This window comes from Lutjanus erythropterus, chromosome 9 (genome assembly GCF_056507025.1).
Source record: "Lutjanus erythropterus isolate fLutEry1 chromosome 9, fLutEry1.hap2, whole genome shotgun sequence".
NCBI classification, from domain to species: domain Eukaryota; kingdom Metazoa; phylum Chordata; class Actinopteri; order Lutjaniformes; family Lutjanidae; genus Lutjanus; species Lutjanus erythropterus.
In genome coordinates this window covers 4,829,296-4,851,130 of record NC_139325.1, presented here as the reverse complement: position 1 = coordinate 4,851,130, position 21,835 = coordinate 4,829,296, and the positions used below count along the sequence as shown (strand labels likewise).

Sequence of the window (21,835 nt, the reverse complement as noted above, 5' to 3'; positions counted from 1 at the left end):
TGAATGGTTAAAACTGTAAAACAGCACAAACATGACAATTGCCAACATAAACTAGCATGTTCTGAACAGAGACATTACAAACTCTAACAGACTTCTGACTAGAAATGTTAAAATTTAAATCCAGTAATTTTCTATATAAATGCGTAGGGCAATTTCAACCATACAATCTGCAAACTGATCATAACAATTGTATTGTGTGTCTGTTGTGTTTGTGCCACAGAGCTCCATTGTCGTTTATTAAAAATACATCAGTGAGTTACACTATTGTGCTGGTTTACATGTTTCTTCATATTCTCTGAACACACACACTGTAATTTATTTTGACTCCTGGTGCTCCTAATAGTCTAAATGTGGATTAGTCCGCCGCTGAAAATAGTCCCTAACACATGCACTATTTCCTCCTGTAATGGTTTTTAAGAACTATAGTGTCCAGCTGTTTTTGGAAATTAAAAAAGCATTCTTAAAGATGAAACTATACTATACACATGTAGTTTTGAAACGTTTATAGTATAGTAGAAACCAGTGGCCTTGAGAATACGTGACACAGACAGAAAAAGAAAGTATTGAGAGCTGCAGTAACACATCTGCCTTATCCTTTGATAATAGTTGGTTCACACAAAAGCAGTGCAGTTAGGGCCTTTCCTAACCCCTCTGGGCCCCCTGGGTCTGTGCCCATGAGCGAGACAGCATTATTTTCTTGCTGTTAATCTTGTGTGAAATACATCTGCAGAGGGACAACATTTTTATGGTAAATGCAACACATGTCCCAGAAGCCAAAACATTTTCTGCTCATGGTTCACTTTTCCCCCCTTCATGTATCCCCAGCCAGCATACAATCCAAAACCAGCAACCCTGTCATTATAAGCCTGTTTGCAGATATGCTCTCAGGGCCACTTTGACTAAACTAACTGCACCGTGTGTCAGATCTGAAATGAGAACCTGTGCTTCCATGTGCATAAATCTGTCATATATAGTCTTATACACAATACATAAAAAAGCCCTGGCAGTTTACCTTTACAGCCATCAGGTACCTGAGAGAGAAAACACCTGAATTCAAAACACTCTAAAAAATAAAGAGGAAAAAAAAGAAGACCAGACTAGTTATTTGTTTTCTTCAAATTTTGCATCCCAGGAGGCTAACACATGCCAAGTTAGTAACTAGAAACTCAGACAGGCTCTGTCTTCTTCTTCCACCTCCAAAAGCTTATTAGTATTTGTCACAGTACCCCCATGCTGCTGCAGGATATTGAATGCTACCCAATTACTAAGGTGTTTATATAGACTTGTTTGTTCCTTTACCTGGGTAAAGTGTGTATGGAATCATAATGTTCCCAGACTTAACTTTTGAAGCCAGCATGAAAGACCACATCATTTTCTTAAATACTGTAAAATCATTCAGTAAAAATATCTCTCATGTGATACAGGTGGAATTTCAGATGGATGGGATTTCTTTCTGTATGGCCAGGCTGAGTCCTGTCTCTAAAGGCTCATTTATGTTCTACGTTAGACGTGGATGCAGAGGGAGACTTCTGTTCGCACCACAGACTACGAATACAAGCTGCCTAAAAGTGAAGCCAAAGCATCTTGATCTCCCCCTGCTGGCTGGCTACAGTATAGGTCACAAATCTCAGCCTCTCCATGTTCACAGATGGGACATGGACCAAACTAAAACATCAAAGCACACGACAAATAAATCTTTCTCAAGGATGGTTTCTGTCATTTTAGGCAGTTCTTGTCACTCTGATGTATTTTCAAGTGTTCATTTCTCTGATCAGATTGTTTTTAATTATTATTTGTTGCTATAAAAAGGGGTTTCATGCCAGGATTGACAGCTGAGATCTGCTCATGATTTAGTCAGCCAGGGAACTTGTCAGCCAGTCAGCCAGTCACTACAATGCAGATTCAGGCTACAAATGACATCACAGACATGTCGTCCATCTTTTATCTGTCAGTGGTCTGTGCTCTGGGGGTCATGGGGGCTGTGTAGCAGAAGTTGTAAAAATCCAAAAATATTGGGAATGATGTTGAACGTCAAGTAGTTAGTGAAAAGACTCCCCCATCCACATGTCATAATGTATTTAGTGTCCACACAGACCACTGCCATCTACAACACTGCCTTCACTACAATTACTAAAAAAAATTGTATTTTATACAACATGTGGTGTTTGTTGTCAAAATTAAGAGCCAATCGGAGCCTGTCAACTCATCGATCAGGTGACAGCCAGGTGTTTGGAGTCTGCTGCGCAGGCCTGGCTCATCTCTAACACACCTATTGTTTAAAATGTATGTATCTATTTTTGTGTGTAAAAGGTTGATCAAGGGTTTAAAAACATTCAAAATACTTTCATCACATGAAGGAAATCCTTTTTTGAGCACCACTTCTTTCATCTATAGATTTGATCCTATATTAACTGAATATTTGGCTTCAGAGACAAGCTGTGAACACAACAACTGACCTTTTAAGTTCATCTGGGGAAGTTAGAAAACAGCTGCCTGTTTAGTTTAGTTAGTTTGCCCCCAAGAACAATGAGCAGGAGCCTGAATGTTAATTATCCATGTTAGTTTTCTGGTCAGCCAGGTGTTCTACAGCCTCACTAATACATACCTGATGTAGGATGTAAACACAGACCAGAATGAACTCTTGCTGTGAATAAAACAGTACACAGTCTATGAAAATCATCTTTAAATGTCGGCTGCATGACTTCCTTAAAACATCTGCACACCTGCCTTCATAAGCAGGGTCCACCTTCCATCATTTTCCCAGATAACTCCGTCACACAGTCAGAGCAGCTGGAATGCAGGCAGATGTATTGTAGAGTCCGGGATGGGCTCACCAAGACAGGTGGCAGTGAAGCAGCAGGGCAGCACATCTCCAAAAGTCCATGTTTGCTGTATTGGGGAGCAGCAGTTAATCCATCTTGTTGGCCAGAGAGCGGACATTCACCAGAGGGATTGACGGGAGTCCAGCCACAGTTTAACAAGCCCTCCAGTTCGCTCTCTCTATTGGGTCTCCTGCAAATCCCACAGAGAGCTGTTGCCTCTCCAAATAGAAGCAAGTCAAAAAGTTAAACTCATTGAAAATGGCGAAAAAGTTTGAAAAGTGGATTGTTGGCAGAGAGGGAGAGCTGACAACTGAACAAAAACAAAACTAGACGAGGTCACTCAGAAGAGTGCAGATTCCCACCAGCCAACAGATGGTGAAGCACCTACTGCAATGTCACCACAACTGCCAGATGCATCCAGTGAAGATTTATTAAGTTCTGCCTACATTAACATGATCTCTGCATACATTGTCCTGAGCTGAAACAAGATTCCAAACTGAAGCAGTTGTTGATCTGAGAAGTGAGATGACTGAGAAGTCAGCTGTCAATGGTCGTATAAAACAGTCAAAAAATAGAATTACTGCCTCACAGTTGTAGTCACAGTCACAGTCTCCACCAACCAGTCAAGTTACAGTTTCCAGCCATGTCTGTCCATTCATTAGGAATTGTTTGCAAATTTGATGAAAATGCAACATTCATTCTCTTTTAGCTCTGGGTTTGGTCTCCTCCAGCTCCTGGTAGAGACAGAAGCTGTTTGGAGGAGGATGTAGTGTACAGTGGGTTTTCAGAGCTTATTCTTGTCTGAAAATAGCTGCCGGCTGTGGTTGAAAACAATGCAGTGAGAATGAACCAAAACAGTAAAGTTGCAGGCGGACAGCTAAACAATAAGCTGAAACTCCCTATAAAGCTACATGAAGCTGAGGGAAGCTGCAGATTTAGCTGATAAGCTGATTCTCTGTAGGTTCATCACTACAAGTGACCTATTCATTGTCACAGTGTTTTCACACTGTCACATCATACATTGTTAAAGTATCCATTTTAGTTGTTTTACAGCCATGGTCATTGGAATTTGACCCAACCCTGTTGTTGACTGGTATATATTTTTGGTAATGTGAGGGACACTGATTTTTCACAATTTTTCTGAAATTATTTAGATGTTGATTTTTTTGCCTATTCTTCTTTTGCTTCCCTCCTAACACCATAACCTTCCCAGTAGGGGTATGAAGCGGTTGCCGCCTGGGTGAACACGCACAGATTTGCTCTGCAGCTCAGAGTTTGCCGTGTTGACTTTCTGGCGTTTGGCCAATCAAATAGAAAGGGGTGGGCATTGCTGGTCAGAAAGAAGCAAACATGGAGGAGCTGATAATGGTGGTCTCTGACGACCTGGAGCTGTACAACAGAGCACTAGCAGAAGAAAAACTGGGCCTGGGACAGGATTTCCACCAAGTTAGTACACTTATTGTGGACTTATGGGTGGGTTGTACCAATGCTGCCTGTCATAGCAGCCCTGCACTGCTGCAACAGAAGCTGCTTTGGAAAGTGCTTTGCTTTTTGGGGGACTGTTCTTGCAGGAAGGGGGTTCTCAGGGTAGTTACAGTGTGATGATGTGAAAGATTAGGGTAGTGTTAAAAAAAATCATGCTACAGTGGCCAGGTAGCCCAGTTGGTAGAGCGTTTGCCTCATATACTGAGGCTGTGGGTCCTCTGTAGTGGCTGTGGGTTCAACTCCTGCCCGTGGCCCTTTGATGCATGTCATTCCCTGACTCTCTCTCCCTCTTTCCTGTCTTACCTTCAGCTGTCCTACAAATTAAAGGCATAAAAAAGCCCCCCCTTAGAATTTGATACTTTTTTTTAAAAAAAACTTTTGAACGTTTGATTGGCATCACCCTGAACTGGCAACTCCACCAAGTATGCCAACTGTGCCAACCCTAACCCTCCGCCACCACAGACTGAAATGTAGCTGCTAGCTGTAGCTGCAGTAGTTGGCCAGTCTCAAGTCTCATTAAATTGCAGATGTTATTTGACTGGAGAAGTTTCAATATGACTTGGTATTGGGTTATTTTGGTCGTTACCTTAAACGTCCCAAGTACTACAATTTAACTGAATCCACAATCTTAACATAGGCTTTAAGGACTAGTGTGTGGGATTTAGTGGCATCTTGCGGTAAGATTGCACATTGCAGATACCTAGAGCCAGTGTTCGCTTCGTCCATTCCTGTGCCCTCTGTAGCTATAAAGATCTCATTGGAAGGTGTTGAAAACACAACAGTTCTTGTTTTCAGGTGATTATGCAACAATGAAAACATATTAATTAATATTATATCACATTTCTGCCAAATTCTGCCAATAGATCCCCCTAAATCTTACACACTGGCCCTTTAACCAAAGTGTTTTTGTTACATAAACCTTACCACATGTGGGAATCAGGATGGAGACCCCAGTCTCTGAAGTCAAATTCTAGCGGTTTGAATGACTGTCATCCTGTAGTTTAGTTGCCATACAAACTGCATTACACAAATGTAAAAGAAAGAACGTTGCCAGGGAACATAATGCAGGCAGTGATTACATTTTAATTCAAATGTAATGGGGAAAACAAATCAATATTATAAATGTGTAATTTCTCGAAGACAGGGTGTGCAATAGAGGTGTTCATTTATTGAGTGTGATGAAGGAGCCAGATGTGGCTGTCCAAAGTGCCACATGAAACTGAAGCTTGTGCTAAAGTATTGACTCATATGTGTGACTGAAGACGTGTGCTGTTGTTGGTCTTTTTAGGGTTCTTTAATATTTTGTAGTCATGATAATAAGGGCTTTTTAAATGTTCTACTTTAACAAATCACTGTGCCTCGATTTATTTGGAAGCTGGAATCCACTCCCCTTCTTGTTGACTCTAGTTTTGATGAGTTCGGTCTCGACAGCACTCTTGATGTGTGGGCTTTATTGAACATGTCGCTTGTGCAAAATCTACTAATAAAGCTTATGAAGATGTATTGTAAAACTTCATCACCCATCTCAGAGCCATATGGCAGAATCAAAGCAGATAGAAGGCTGACACATGGTGCAGCAGCCTGCTTTTTAAAATGACAAGCCTATACGTGGCAGTCCAGCTCTGGCCTGCAGTTTGCCATCCAGTGGTTTGAAGACTAATGATAATGTTTTAGGAGCACTTTGCAGCATAATGAAGATGTATCTCCGTGCCCAGTTGGAGCTGTCTGAACTTCATCAACATTTCAAATCAGCTAATCCCACCGCAGGAGCCGCGCTGAATAGGAGCGAAAAGAGGAAGAGCATCAATCTCTCCCCGCAGAGTGACACGCAGTGAAAGAGCCGCGGCACGAATGACAGCTTCATTTCAGCGCGGGCCGCCGAGATGGGCCAGTCAGAGGATTGGTGTTCAGACAGGGTCGTCTGGCCCGCACTTTTAGTCATAGCAGTGTGGATAAATGTCATAGTCAGCGCTCAGGCAGGTGCTGAGGGGGCCTGACGTCGTTCCTTTGGGGAGAGTGATAGTATCTGACAATGTGCTTTTTCACCTCCATACCACCCTCCTCGCAATCCCTTCATACCACTAAATCAGCAGTGTTTGTTGTGAGTCCCAGCACACCTCACTTTTTTTCATCGCCCTCATCCCAGAGGACCGGGAGAGCCCGGCGTCTGTCATCGTTATCTGCCGCTCTGTCGCAGGGGAAGGCTTGATGTGGTTCTGAGGTTAATTTTGCCTCAGAGACTGGATGCATGTGTGAACTATGCCAAGAAATCCTGGCTGCAGCTGGGGTGGCAGGCCATGGTGCAATGACTGTAAGTAACGTTAGTCTCTTTGGGGATTTTAAAGCTTCACCTTGTTCATGTCCATGTTTTCCTAAAGTCCTCTCCAAGACCAGTCCTAGTTTTCGATACGTTGTTGATGATTTGAGCAAACCTAGATCGCTCTGTTGCCCATAGCAGAACAAGTACTTAGATTAAAATGACTGTTTTCCTTAGAGGCACCACCAAAAGAGGCGATATAATTGCAATTTTAGATGAGAAATCATCAAAGTCTGTCAGGCAGGGAGGCCGGCAACACACCTCTGTAGTCTGTGAAGAAGGATTTCATGAGCTGTTTTCACATACGCTCTCTGAACCTGACGCCCTGTCTTGTTTGCATTTCTTGAAACCAGTCACAAATGTCTCGGACGATGCTAAGTCTAGAATGCAGCGTCGTACTGCAGCAAAATAGTGTTGAGGGGGAACTTGTTTTGGTGGAACATTTGCATGTCGGAAGGTGAGCTCAGGCATTAAAATGAAAGGAAAGGAAACATCTGTTAGCTTGTTTACATTCGTAGCATTAGTGTCCCAGGTGATAATTTGCTGTTTTCAGCAGGCAGGCTGCAGCTTGGAGGTTGTTCTTGTTTCCTGGGGACTTAGATCGCGGACGCTGCGATACTGCGGCCAATGGAAGGACTTATACCCGCAGTGTGCATCCAGTGTGTGTTCACACATGTTGACGAGTGGCACCTGCAGTATGCAGGAGGAGAGGAAGACTCATTTGTAATGATGACCATTTTTATGTAGATGTCAATATAAACTGAGTCAAAAAATTAAATAACTGGGTTTGGAGTTGAAAAGGGTGGTAGACAGGGAAATCAGCTGACTGCAGAGAGCCACTTTGTGATGCGCTGCCATTTGCAGCTGACAGAGGTGGACAGAGTAGTGTTCAAGTACTGTTACTTTACTAAAATATTACTAAATTACAAGTGAAAGTATTGGTACAAAGTATTCTCTTAAAAAAAAGTCACTTCTTAACTGTTGATGTTAGTAGCAGCCATTCAATCAAAGAGGTTTCTGTTTCTCCAAATCTTCAGTTAAAATTACTTCCAAGTGCTTTTTAAAATGACAAGCCTATATGTGGCAGTCCAGCTCTGGCCTGCAGTTTGCCAGTGGTTTGAAGACTAATGATAATGTTTTAGGAGCACTTTTTTTTAGGAGCACCTTGCTGTTCTGCTCAGCTCCAAATCCAGGCTGGTTTCATTCTTGACAAGTCACTTAATAAAAATTTGTCACTGCCCCTCAGCGACTCATGCAGATGCGAACAGTACCTCCTCGCTTCTGAAAGTGGCATACAAGGCTTTTCATGTGACTTCATTTAAACCCATCTGCAGCTGTAGAGGACACCCCACGCTGTTGATGTAGCAGAAAGAAGGACAAAGTCCACACGTGGAAGAGGTGTGTTGGATGGATGGCTCAAGCAAACACAGGACTTTCACCCAGGAGGCCAGGATTCATGTCCTATGTGACACCACAATGTTACGAAAAGTTGTAAGGCACATACCATTGTGTGTGTCCTGTAATGTGTTGTGTTGACTTGCTTCACCTGCATCACATGACTTTCATGACATAGTTATTGGAACCCCAAACAAGGTCTTATCATAAACCTACCCATTTAGTTTTACGTACCTAAACCTAAACAAACTGAGTGTTATTCACATGGCTTTCTGACTGCATCAGATACAGTCACTAAAGAGTACCTCATGCTTCAGCATTTTTATCATCTGAATTCCATGATTTTCAATGGCCTGTTTGTAATCACATAGTCTTATTGGCTACAAAATGCAGATGAAAGATTGGATTCATTCAAATTGCTCTCAACTCTATACTCAATTCTGATTTTAAAAGTAAGTAATTACATTATGTAATGCATACTTAAGTATGAGTAAAAGTACAGGCTTGAAAATATATGCATAAAAGTACAAATACCCCAAACCCAAAAAACTACTTAATTCCAGTAAAACTGAGTATTTGTAATTAGTTACATCCACCCCAGACTGATAATACTGATCTATAGCATGAAAATAAAATGATCAATAAGAGTGGACATCCAGTTTAGCAGCAGAGATTTAGTCTAAAAGTACTAATATTGAGAGTTTCTTCTTATTTGTGTTCATTTTCAGTAGCGCTGTCTCAATGCTGTGGTGCAACCTAGTGTCACACCAAAGCGTGGATCAGAACCACTGGTCCACCATGACAGTGTCGCATTTCACCTCGCATAGGTGTAAAAAGTAGACAGGTTCTCGTTCTCCAGTCAGGTTAGACTTTCAGAGGACTTTGGTTCAGTTTAGAAAATAATAAAATAACTACCTTAAAACAGTCAACTTTGATTATTGGTCTCACAGAAGAACCAAATCCCTTTCAAAATATAAGACCCTGTGCAGACTCGTGATAATGAAGACAAACAGAAAATAAACTATTTAACTACATAACCAACTTATCCATGGTGGAAGCACAAAAAGCAAAGGAAGAGGACTAAATCAGCATAATCTGAGCAAGTCAATATAATCAGGTGAGCAAAACACTCCGTTGCTGAAAAGCTGCTGAAAACACTGCTGGTGGGATATGCAGGCATGTGGAGGATGGATCAAAAAAGTTGCACAGCCTTGCAGTGCCCAGTGGAATAAAGCAGTTAGGAATACTACTGGCATCCCCAGTCCACCTGTATAAGTCACCTACATATACAAAGACACATTCAAGTGTAGTATTCTGTTGAATATGGGGGATATGAACCACACAGCCAGCCAGTAGTAGTTCTTCCCTTTTGCATCAGGTGGACAGGTTTGTTTTTCATGAGAATCTGACTGAACAGATGCACTTCAGTTTTATTCATTACAGTTGTCCACATGTATTGGCTCATGCTTTACTCACGGACCTGTGACCTCATGCTGACCGAGGACCGCAGCTGTGGCTGTTGTGCTACTTTCTCAACATGGCAACACCAACAAGGTGTAAGGTCAGTGTTAGACTGACCCAGTAAAAATAATACATCCAGTTAGAGGCGCCTTTCACACAACCCACATAACCCTTGTCGACCAGTGAAAAGTGTAGTACATTACAGCTGTATTAATGGAAATAATTGTATTGTATGATTGCATCATATTTTAATGTGCAAAAATCAGTACATACACATAAAAAAACAAATCAGACCAGCTGCAATACCAGCTAAGACTGTAAGAGGTCCATGAACCTCCAGTAAAAGCACAGTAAGCTACAATATATCAAACAAAGTAAGAAACTAAGAGAAGTAAGAAAGTTCATGATTGTTATCAGACCAAATGACCCTCAAAACATGGTATTTAATATAATATATTAACATTGTTTTCATATAAAAACACTTAAGTTGTTACTCAGCTTTAAGTTACATACTCTGAAGCAAAGGAGAATATTTAATTTCAATACTGCGGTGACTATAAACAGATAAAAATAGTCAAGAGTGATTCCTGAAGGGGACAGCAAAGGTGTCGCTGAAAGTGCGGTTGTACTAGCAACCTCCTAGGCCTCCTGCCTCATGGCTTCCTCATACCAGTATAGACACGATGAGAGAGATTTGACTGCGAGGTTACAGAGCGAACAAAAATCAGACTGGTTGCAACTATAAATGTGTTTTATTATGCTGAGTTGCAGAGGTACATACAAATGTCTGACATATCCTTTGTTTTAAGTTAATCGTCGCTTTCTGAAGTTTAACTATCACTGACACACCTGCAGAGATCACGCCACAGACTTGTGTCATTTTAGTTCATGGGTCACATACAACTAAGTTTGGTCTCAAGTGAGCTGAACCAGAACAACTACTGCATAATATATAACAGCAGCCTGCTGTTATATATCATGCATATATTATGCATTATATTAAATAACAGCAGCCTGCAAATGTTTCCTCTTTTCAGTGATAAGAAGTACGAGTACATTCTGAAAATGTTCACAGATAATAAACTATCCATTTGCAAGGATACAAGGCAGTTTATTTATCATTTAAAACAAGGCTGTAAAATGACATGTCAGTGTAGTTCCTTCTTTGATTGATTGATTGGGTCTGCTCTTCAGTCTGGCGGTCTGCCAGCAGACAGCAGCAGGGTGAACAGGCTGTGGCTGGATATCGTCCTTTAGTATCCTCTCTGCAGGCATCTCTTCTCCCCGATGTCACTGATGCTTGGGTGGGCACCAATGATGTTTTGGGTCATTTTAATGACCCACTGAAGAGTTTTTCCATCATGTGCCCATACCAGTCTGTGGTGTTTCCAGTCGGGACACTGCAAAGGTATGAATAGTTCAAAACAAATTATGAACAGCTTGAAATGTTGTAAGAAAAACAAGTGCCTTACTTTTCCCACATTCAGTCAGTCTAATTGTCATTACCAACGAAGAAAAAAGAAATTGTCCATTTTTCTTGAAAAATCTCACAGTGTCAACTTTTCTCCTTTTTGGCAAAGAAATTTCCGTCAATAACTCCTGCATGAACAGTATCTTGGCCTGTGATTGGTGGTGTTGTGTCAATTAGCCTGTACATAAGCACATGGGATATTATCGGGCCTGCTACTCTTAATATGATTCATCAGTAATAACCAAAAACTGTATCTCTACAAGTTCACACTTTGCAAAGACATCCAGTGGGCTGACTTGGATCCTTTGGCTGGACAGTTCAGAAAATCTTTCAAAACTTAAAAAGGCAATGTTTTGAGTCTATACTTTTACTATCGATGCACATTGTCAGGCTTGGGGAGTAACTGATTACATGTAACAAGATTACATAATCTGTTAACAAAGAACGATGCACAGTGCACACACAGCTGCCAGTTCATTATTATGGCCTCTAATGGAAAAATGTTTCACTGGGTGGAAATGTCAACATTTTTTGTCTTTAAATCAATCAATCAATCAATAAGTTGAACAAAAAAGTAAGGAGTAGCTGGACAAATTAATAAACCTAACAACCAACATAAAACGCTGCAAGCTGCAACAGTTAATCTGTTGCTAATTGACTATTGAATTATTGCATCTATTGTGATCATTGATTAATCATTTGATTCATTTTTAAAAGAAAAAATCTAAATGATCCGTTTTTTAGCTTCTTAAATGTGAATATTTTCTGGTTTCTTTACTCCTCTCTGACAATAAACTGAATATTTTTACGCTGTGGACAAAACAAGACATTTTAGGACATCATGTTGAACATTTTTCACCATTTTCTGACATTTCATGGATTGTTGTGTCACAAAAAGCCTTGAAAATGGCCCAAGTTAATCTTGGCTATTGCAACAACACTTAGCAAAACTCTGGTTTTCAAATGTCCTGGTGAGTCACAAATGACGGCAAAAACTGAAACTCCTTGGAGATGAATAACATCAACGGCAAGTTTGTTGATTTCTCCAAGACAGCAGCACCAACAAACTCGAGTCGATCCCAAGATCAGACTGAATAAGAGCACTCAATACACCAGCTTTTAAACTGTTTGGAGACAGGAGACTCTGGGGAGTCTCCGTCTTCATTTGATTATTTCACCTAAGCCCAATTCGACTGGTGACTGGACAGTCTGGAGCTCAAGGTACTTTCCAACTGAGGCATGCCTGCCACTATCAGGTCAGGGACATTCCACTGGGTATTTAAAAAAAAAGATCAGAATAACCATTAACAGTGTTTTTTCTTCCACAAATGCACATGAAACTAATCAATACTTGATATACTGGATCACACAGGATACACTGAGACACATTATAGTTTTACACAACAGGATCAAACAATAGCTAATTGATTAATTAAGAAAAAATGATAAATCTATGGTTAAAATAATTGTTACTTGCAGCTCTAAATTATATTTAATTTATAATTATTTTTAATTATAATTTTACTATTAGGCTAAACAATTTCATAATTTTTTATACTTGGATTATGTTGCTGACTGTCCTACTGACTACTTAGAGATTAGGGATTTCCCAAAAATGAGACTTTTTCTATCCTGGGAAAAAAAAGCCAATTTTCCTGGGGATCCCAGAAAATAGACTTTTTGAAATATTTTTTTTAATATATTTTTTTATATATATATTTTATATGTTTTCCTAACCTGATCTTTTTTGTGTATTATTTTGATCATTATTAAGACAAAGGAACACAATTCATGTCCATCAACATTAGAATTAATATAGGCTTCACATCTAACTTGAACTTCATTTTATCTGCTGCTTATGGTGGCCGACAAGGGCAAACACAATGCATATACAAAAACAAGTTACATATACAGAAATGAGTTGCATATACAGAAATGCACTGCACATAAGAAAATAAATGCAAAAGGAAAAATGCTGCAAATATAGAAACGCGCTGAAAATACAGAAACAGGCTGCACATAAGAAAACAAATGCAAAAGGAAAATGCTGCATGTCCAGTCACATAACAGAAGTGCTCCAGGCCTCTTGGGGCAGTGCTGAGCTTCTACCCAAGAGACAGACAACAAACATATCAACATATGTTAAGGAGCAGATGAGGGAGTGAGTGAGAAGAAGAAAGTTATTGATAAATTACCTGTTTGATTATCAGAATTGCATTAAAAAATATTGCTGGAAAACATAATATGTACACAACTTTTCACCCCATAATACTCCACTTTGGAATAGCAGATATTTTTTGTACAGGAACAAATCCCTATTTTATGCGGATCAGTACAAGAAAAATATATGGTCTATATCTGACTTAATGGATGCTGACAGTAATCGTCTGAATTACAAACAATTCTGCACTGAGCATAATTTCAACTCCAGTCAGATTTCATTAAACTACACAAAGCACTTCACCAGCAATTTGTGTTCCTAACAAAAAATATAATGGCACACCAACATAGAGCCACAACAGCCTTCATCGTTAATTCAAGGATTGTCAATCATGGAAAAAAAGTAATAATTATTTTATAAGGAACAGACTCACTGAAAAAATATTCCCAGGCAGACAAAATAAAAACGACATCCTACAGAAATTTGATTAAAATAAATCAATTGATAGACTAAAAACAACATTCCCCATATCACCCCCCAAAAAAAGAGACACTTCAAAATTATGAACATTTACCCCTCTGAGCAGCTACTTAGGCTACGTTTTAATTTTGATGATAATTTATGCTCACTTTGTGATCTTTTCCAGATTTTTTTTTTTTTTTTTTTTTTTTAAAAAGGTAGTTATATTGTATTATAGTAATTATACCAGAATACATTTTCAAAGTAACCTTCCTAACCCTGCATATTTTTTGAAATAATATAGTTATGTTTCCAGTGATATATTGAGGGGGCAACTCTCTGTTTTGAGGAGGGGGGGAGTGTCCACCCAGGCTCTGAAGCTGCATTAAAAATCTGCTGCATGAACCCACAGGGCCTTACCAGCTGATCAATATCACAATGATCAAACTTCAGCTAATTATATAATTGCTAATTTCATCCAATATGAGCAAATCAGTCCTCGAACTGTGCTTTAGGGGCCACATTAGCTGGATTAAAATGAGCAGGATAATTGTTGTTGGGCTGTATTATTTAAACTTTGTTTAAAAAACAGTTCCCTGGACAGCTTAAAACTCCCCCCTGGGTCCAGTAATTACATTTTTGGACGTATCGTCCTTGAGTGCCATTATAGTATTCCACATGTTCTGACAAGAGATATAAGTCAGAATATTAGTACCCAGCTTCTGCAGCACTTTCTGCACATTCAGATCCCCCCTGTTAGGCTGTCACCTCCCAGCTGCACTTTATATGCTTTGGCACCGGAGATCATTTCATCAAAAATGAATTCATAAAAAAAAGAAAAAAGAAAAAAGCTCAGGGCATAACAGAGGACAGCTTTCAAGGGGAATCTGAATACAACACCTGGCCTGGTAGAAAGAGAAGGAAAAAAAAGAAAAGGCCCACAGCAACGCGTGTCTGTCCTACCAATGTATCCTCGGGACGATCTGTCCACAGAGTTTACCCTTGAGTGGAGACAGGTACTGTATGGTGGAAAACACCACCAGGAGAAAAAGACAATGAGAGTTTTTATGCTTCAGCAGAAAAAAATCTTAAAGTAAAGTGGTTTATTAGCAAACGCATTTGTTATTAACCATGGCAATCAAAACTCTATTGATTTCCTCGTTTTTACACACTGAAGCTGATAGCATGATGGCAGATCACGTACTGCTGCCTCCCTCCCTCCTTATAATGAGAATATCATCCTCCTGTGAAATCCAAATGCTGATATTCCACTCCAAACCCGATTATCCACTAAAGCTTACTAATGCAGGCTTCAGGTTCCTAATGAGTGACACTGTTCACACGGGAAATTCTCTCTTACAGTTTGTCATTACAGCACCAGTATAAGACAATAATCGACACAGCAGGTAAACTCAAGAAGTTCTAATATACAGTGAAATTGCTGTAGGTGCAATCATGCAAACAGTATTAACATGTCCCGCTAATGAGCTCTGACACTTTGCTGAAATTTAATTGAAGTAGAGGTAAAAGTATTTGTGTAAAAAGCTGTTTAATAAAAGATAACTCAGTTATAGTTTTTAATTCGAGAACGTTATTATCTTTGTGTGCAATGTAAAAACACTGAGAGGACTGAGGTTTAATTAAAATTTAATTAAAATAAAATGAAATCAAAGAAAGTGACTTTTCTCCTTTTTTTTTCACCTGACTGACTGTCAATGCTAAATACATCACAATCAATTCACATTTTTCCAGTTTATAATTCTTTTTGATGCTTCCAGTTAAACTGTTCAGTTTTGATCAGTTAATGTTTTAGCAAAATGCAAAAGTTCAGAGAAAGCATCATCTAATCTGACATGACCGGCTTATTAACAAACATGGCCAACAGTCTGCAGCGTAGATAAATAATTAAAAACATATTTTACTTTCTGTTTGTTATGTTTCCACATTAGAAATCGCCATTAGCATTATTCAGTTGCTTTTCTACATCTGTAAGTTGGAATCTTCCAATCATTTCATGATATCACAGTTTTGAAAATATGTTTATTTCTTGCAATGACATTTTTATATTTCAAAGGTTTTATCTAGAAACCATGAAGGGGGTTCTACCAGGAACCTTTTGAAATCCCAGGGGTTTTATGTAGAACCCGTCCAGGGGATTCTACCATGATCCTTTTTGTATTACAAGCATTTTATCTATAACCCATTCAGTGGGTTCTATCAAGAACCTTTTTATATCCCAAGGGTTTAATCTAGAACACAGTCAGGGGATTGCATTGAAAACCTTTTTATATTGCAAAGGTTTTATCCAGAACGCACCCAAAGTTCTACCAAGGAACCTTTGTTATTCCAAAGGATTTATCTAGAATCCTCCAAAGAGGTTCTATAAAGAACCTTTTTAGATTCCAAGGGTTTTATCTTGAGCCCAACCAGGGGGTTCCACTGAAAACCTTTTTATATTGCAGAGGTTTCATCAAAAACCAAGCAAGTGGTGTCTACCCAGAACCCTTTTGCATTCCAAGATTTTTATCTAGAACACAAACCTGGTGTTCTACCTGGAACCTCTTTATATTCCAAAGGTTTTATCTAGAGCCCACCCAGAGGGTTCTACCAAGAGTTTTATCAAGAACCCACCAAAGGGGGTCTACTAAGAACCTTTTTCAGATTCCAAGACTTTAGGATGTTCTAATTAAAAACCTTTTATATTCCCAGTGTTTCATCTTGAACCCATTTTGTGTTATACCAAGAACCCTTTATTATTCCAGGGTTTTTATTGAGGACACATTCCTGGTCCTTCAGGGAACCTTTTTAAATTCCAAGGTTTTTTAGCTAGAACACAGTCAGGGGATTCGACCAAAACCTTTTTAATATTCCAAAGGTTTTATCTTAACCCACCAAAGGGGTCCTACCAAGAACCCTTTTGAATTCCACAAGTTATAGCTAGAACCCACCCCAGGGTTTATAGTTTATTGTACAAAGAACACTTGATGAGAGAGGTTTTTTTTTAATAACTACAATAATCCTTAAAGGTTTCTTTGAATGAAATGGGTTCTAAATGCCAACTGTAGTCTTACAAAGAAGCCCTGACAAACCCATTCTTCAAAAAAGAGTTCTTCAAAAGCAAATGGTTCTGGGTAGAACCTTAGAAAGAACCCTTTTGGAACCCCTATGTCTAAGAGGATTATGTGTTTGCCACATTTTAGTTTTAAAAACACCTAACATATTAACAAAACACAACATAGAAAAACAAATTTCCTAATACTCCAGGGTCAGTTTATGCCAGATTCCCATTTTTCCTTCCTGACCCCCACGTCCATCGGGTCGGACCATTATCAGGCTGATGTTGTGTAGTCTGAACCTGACACTGGGCCCATGACTTGTGTGGCAAAAAGAACAAGTTTGCAAAGCCATTCACTAATAGTAGGAGGAGTGAATGTCATTTGTTGCCTCCATCCTTGTTATTTTGAAGTCACAGAGGAGGAAGCAGGTTGGGCCTCAGCAGACTGTAACCTCTGTCTCCAATATTTTCAGCTCTGTCTCCTCGCTGCCCTTCAGGCCCCGCTGCTCCGTATTCAGGGGTGTTAGGTCCTTGGGCTACAGCCAGAGAGGAAACATGATTTTACATTTATAAACCGTTTATTCAGTAAAGGCAAAAAAAAAGAGATGTCCCTCATGCAGTCGGTGTGGGAAAAATGTCATCGTTTTCTCCCCTCCCCCTTCTTTTCTCACCAGTAAGCGTGCGAGTAAATCTGCTTAACGGTTTTTCTGCTGTGGCAGTGACACTGTGTCCTGTTGCCCGATGCCTTTGGGCTCGGATAGATGTGGGGAGAATTTCATATCAGCATTAAGCACACTTATCAAAGAGAGGGAGAGAGCAGTGGGGGGAGTCGGGGGTGTCTGAGCATGAGAAAGAACAGCAGATAAACTTATTTGTCCTTTGCCCAAACCACTTTGATCATCCACATCTTTACAGAACTCTGTCTCTTATAATCTGTACTGTCATTACAATGTAGTATTTGTATTATTTACTCACACATATCACATATGTGATTGGATCAACATGCCACTCACTGGGCTGCCATTGGTCTCTGAATTACAAACTAGAACAACATGGCAGACATTTTTCAAACTCTGCTTCAAATTTTCAATTAGTTCATATCCTTTAATTTCATCAAAATCCGATTTAAGATAAAATTAGAATGTGATTAAAAGGTTTTTATCCCCTTATAATTTAACATGAAAAATAACAATATTAATATTTGAATCTTGGTAATTGAAGAACCATCAACAAGCAGCCCCACGGTTTGCTGATTGCTCTGGGCTAAATTGATTCTCAGTGGATGTTTCCCACACTAAACTCTTACAAGACTGTAAAATGGTACAAAAGCTGACACACAGGTTAACTCTGACAGACACACAACAAATGGTACTGAGATAAACTAGACGAGTGTTCTCTGGCAGGCAACAAATGGTGAAGCACCTACTGCAATGCTACCACAACTACTAGATGGCACTAGCAGAGATTTGTTCTGAATAAAGTCTGTTTTTTTTTTTTTTGTTTGTTTGTTTTGTTTTTTTAGCAGTGAAAGTTTTCTTATCAGAATATGTTTTAATGAAGTGTTTTTGTATAGTGTAGTGTCAGTTTTCTTGATGTTGCCTGCATGTTAAGGTATAAACTGTGGCTGTTCAGAGGGTTAATGATTTGGCTTAGAGCTGATTAGATCACCTCTAGTAACCTGCAACAAGTAACCAGTGTCATGTTAATTCTTCATGTTCAACAAACCAGATTTCAAGAAAAAATGGTTCAGAATTAACAATAAAACAGCCAGGACGGTCCTTTTGACCTTTTTCAAATTTATATGTGCAATAACTTTGAATTAAAAAGTACAATGCTGCTGGTACCTGACTTTTCCTAAAAGTGTCTGTATTTAAGTTTTAAAAATTTTCTGTATGAATTACACAAAAGACAAAGAAAATGTGAACATTTTTACCATTTCATGACCATACTGACACTCACATGGAAATTGCCACTATTGTTACTTTTGGTGCAGTTGGAGATGCATCTTGGTTGCTTAGCTACTATCATTGTCATTGTCATTGTCACAAAGCCTCTAATTAATTAGATTAATATTTTTAATCGAGTCCCATCCCCTAGTTAAAATAACATGTTTCTAATCATATAAAATACATTTAACCGTTTCTCACTCTGAGTAATTCTAGATAAATCTAAAATTTGAATCAGATCACTGATGGTTATTATCCTACAGAAAAATACTGTTGTGAATATATACAATCACTACGGATTACTTCATGCAATGGCATGCATATTGATAAATATACAAATAAATTTTACAAAATGTACATTTTCCTATCATTTCATTAGTAAAAAAAGATAAACTAAAGGAAGAAATGCACTGCTCTCTTTTTCTGGTATTCATCATGAGAGATAATAGAGTTTAGAAGTCAAAGGCTGTTCTAGTAGTTATGGAATTCTGACACTTCTAGTATTAAGCAAGTTACAGTTGATTTTCTAGTGAAGTCTCTCACTACATATTTGTATTTGTTTTGTAGTAAACCTTACTAAAGCTACTAAACTTTTTTGTGGAGGTCAGTGTTTTTAGCCACGGCAAAGGCCAGTATGTTGCTTGCAATGTACTAATTAAGCCTTGTTTTTAGCCTAGCAGTTGTTCATGACTTGCAGCCCATACTGGCTGTGTGCACAAAAAATATTAGTCCGATGGGTCCAATAGTATGTGAGATTAGCTGTGGACAGACACGGACAGCTTGGTAGGTTTAGCTGACAGAGATAAAACCTAGACAAATGCAGTACTGTAGTGCAAATATATTAAAGGAAGGAATCAGTGATGATACGTTGATTTAATTCAGTATTTGTTGCTGGAATAATTTGTGAATTTGTACGTGTGTGAGAAGGTGTGTTATGTTCTTTAAATATTGGTGTGTTGGTTTGTTGGTATGTTTCAACAGTTTCTTATGTTGAGAAAACACATGTAGGGAGGTGCAGACTAGCATAAGTGGCAATGCAAGTGCATCCGAGTTAAAACATGTTGCACTTTTGACCCTTCACTAAGCCCCTCCTGTGAACGGCAACTGTCCAATCATAGATCAGCAGCTGTAACTCCTGCCCCCAAAGGCCTGTCGAGCTCAGCCTTTCTCTCCATGTTGTCTGGAGGGTGGCATCTTTTCTGTACTCTTGCAAAAGTGAGTAAGAACACACCTCAAGGGAATGAATTAAAAACCCACTGGAGACAGACTTCTCGGCTGACTCATGAGCTGACACAAGGAGTTCAAACATTAGCATTGAATAGTTTACATTAGCCTGCTACACTTATAAAATCTGCTAGCAAGAGTCATCATTTTAGCCAACAAAATCCACGGTCGTCAGCTAGAAACAAGAACCTCATCTTTCAGCAATTGCTCCCAACATCGATGTTGAACCTGCCATTGTTATCAGTGCAAACTGCATATATGTAGTGCAGTGATCTAAAGCTTGACAGGCATGGCAACAGTAACTAAGGAGGGCAGGGCTTAGCGAAGGGTCAATTCTCTTCCATGCACCATGTTTTAGTCACCAAATGTTTTTGGTCTCATCAGGATGACTGAGACTGTTTCTTTTTTCCTATATACTGTCTGTTGATCAGTTGGTAAATCTACAAAACAACATGAGTAATCATATTTTTAAAGCAATTAGTACCAAACACTGACAATAGAAAAATAGATTTCCTTATGCACAAAACATGCATTACATCCAAGATTTTAAAATACTCTTTACAAAATTGCAACATTTCAGTTGCACCAATCTCAGTTTTTCACTATAAAGCAGAAATTCCTACACAATATATTCAAATAGTATATTCTAAATCTCAATATTTATATATAAACCAGCTCATTTCAGAGTTAATCTGCCATTGACATTAACACATCAATTGATTAACTGAAAGTCTTCTTGTTCCAGAAGAATTTTCACAATGTAATGCGCTGTAAATATTATTATTTTGAGTGAACATGATAAAAATGAATGTAATGAAAACTGATAACCATTTCAACAGGGGGGCAGCCAAGAGGGCATGAAGATATCAACTCAGTTCTCCAGAGTTAATTTTGTTTTTATTTTTATTTAATCAGTCTCATTAAATTTACAATGGAATTGAACAGTGCAATCACTGAAAATCATCCATCCAATAGATCTCTTTATTGAAATAGATTTCAACTATCCCTGTTGACTTTGAAGTGTTCAGGCTGTTGAGGAGCCAAAGCTGGTTCCTGTCTACTACTAGTCAGGTGTTCTTGTTAATTATAATTCGTTCAGATAGAAGAAAACATCTGTAATGTGAAAATGTATGCAGAACATCACCAGACAAAATAGAGGGGAGAGGCCTTCCCATGTGTCAGTATGCAGAGTGATTATCCTGCACCTGCAGTATAGAAGGTTAATTAAGTTTGTTTACCTCCATTGAAACATGTTAACAAGTCATGTTTGGATGTTTCTCTTTCAATTAAATATCCAAAGCCTGCAGGTCCCTGTATCTCACTGAGGCACACAAATACATCGCAGGGAATTAGAGCGAGATGCTTAAGGTGCAGGTGAGTTGAGGTAACTTTTAAGTAAATGAAAAAAGCTGGAGGGATTTCAGTAACACTTTATATTAAGGTGCTTGTAATAAGTGTTAGTTAATAGGTAATAAGACCCTTATTAGATGCTTATTAAAATTCCTATGTGTTATAAGTGTTAATAATAGAATAATAAACGTTTATTCGCTTATAAGAAATTTATAAGCAGTCTTATATCAACTGCTGAAGAATGCCAACAAATAAGCTTCACTGCAGACCCATACTGGTGCTTCATATGTCGTTTCTGAAGATGGAGTGTTTGCTGCTGTCTTGCTGTTGTTAAGGAGATGGTGAGTGCTTTGTTTTGCCTCAACACTCCTCTGTGTGGAGAGGATCTCTTGTCAGTAACCATCTGAATCCAAGTACAGTGAGCTCATATGTAGAATCGACATCAGTATGATTGCAACACTCGTCCCTCTGGGTGTTTTAAGCTGATAAGATGTCTGGATTTCTACATAAAAATGTTGCTTTGTTCAACTCGAGTTCATTCGAGGCTGCAGACTGATCTATATTCAGGGTTGATTGGGAGCACAGTGTTACGCCGAGCTGCTCGGCACATAGTAAAGAAATTGCTTCCTCCCTCGCAGACTATGGATTCAGTATGCAGCGGGAACAAAGGGGACTTGAAATGACAAGCG

General features: G+C 39.0%; 1 protein-coding gene across 1 annotated transcript in view; it reads left to right on the top strand.

Moving 5' to 3' along the window:
• The window catches only part of tsnare1 (T-SNARE Domain Containing 1), a 222,811-nt gene that overhangs the window by 143,569 nt on the left and 57,407 nt on the right, over positions 1–21,835 (top strand). The gene's annotated exons all lie outside the window — the stretch shown is intronic.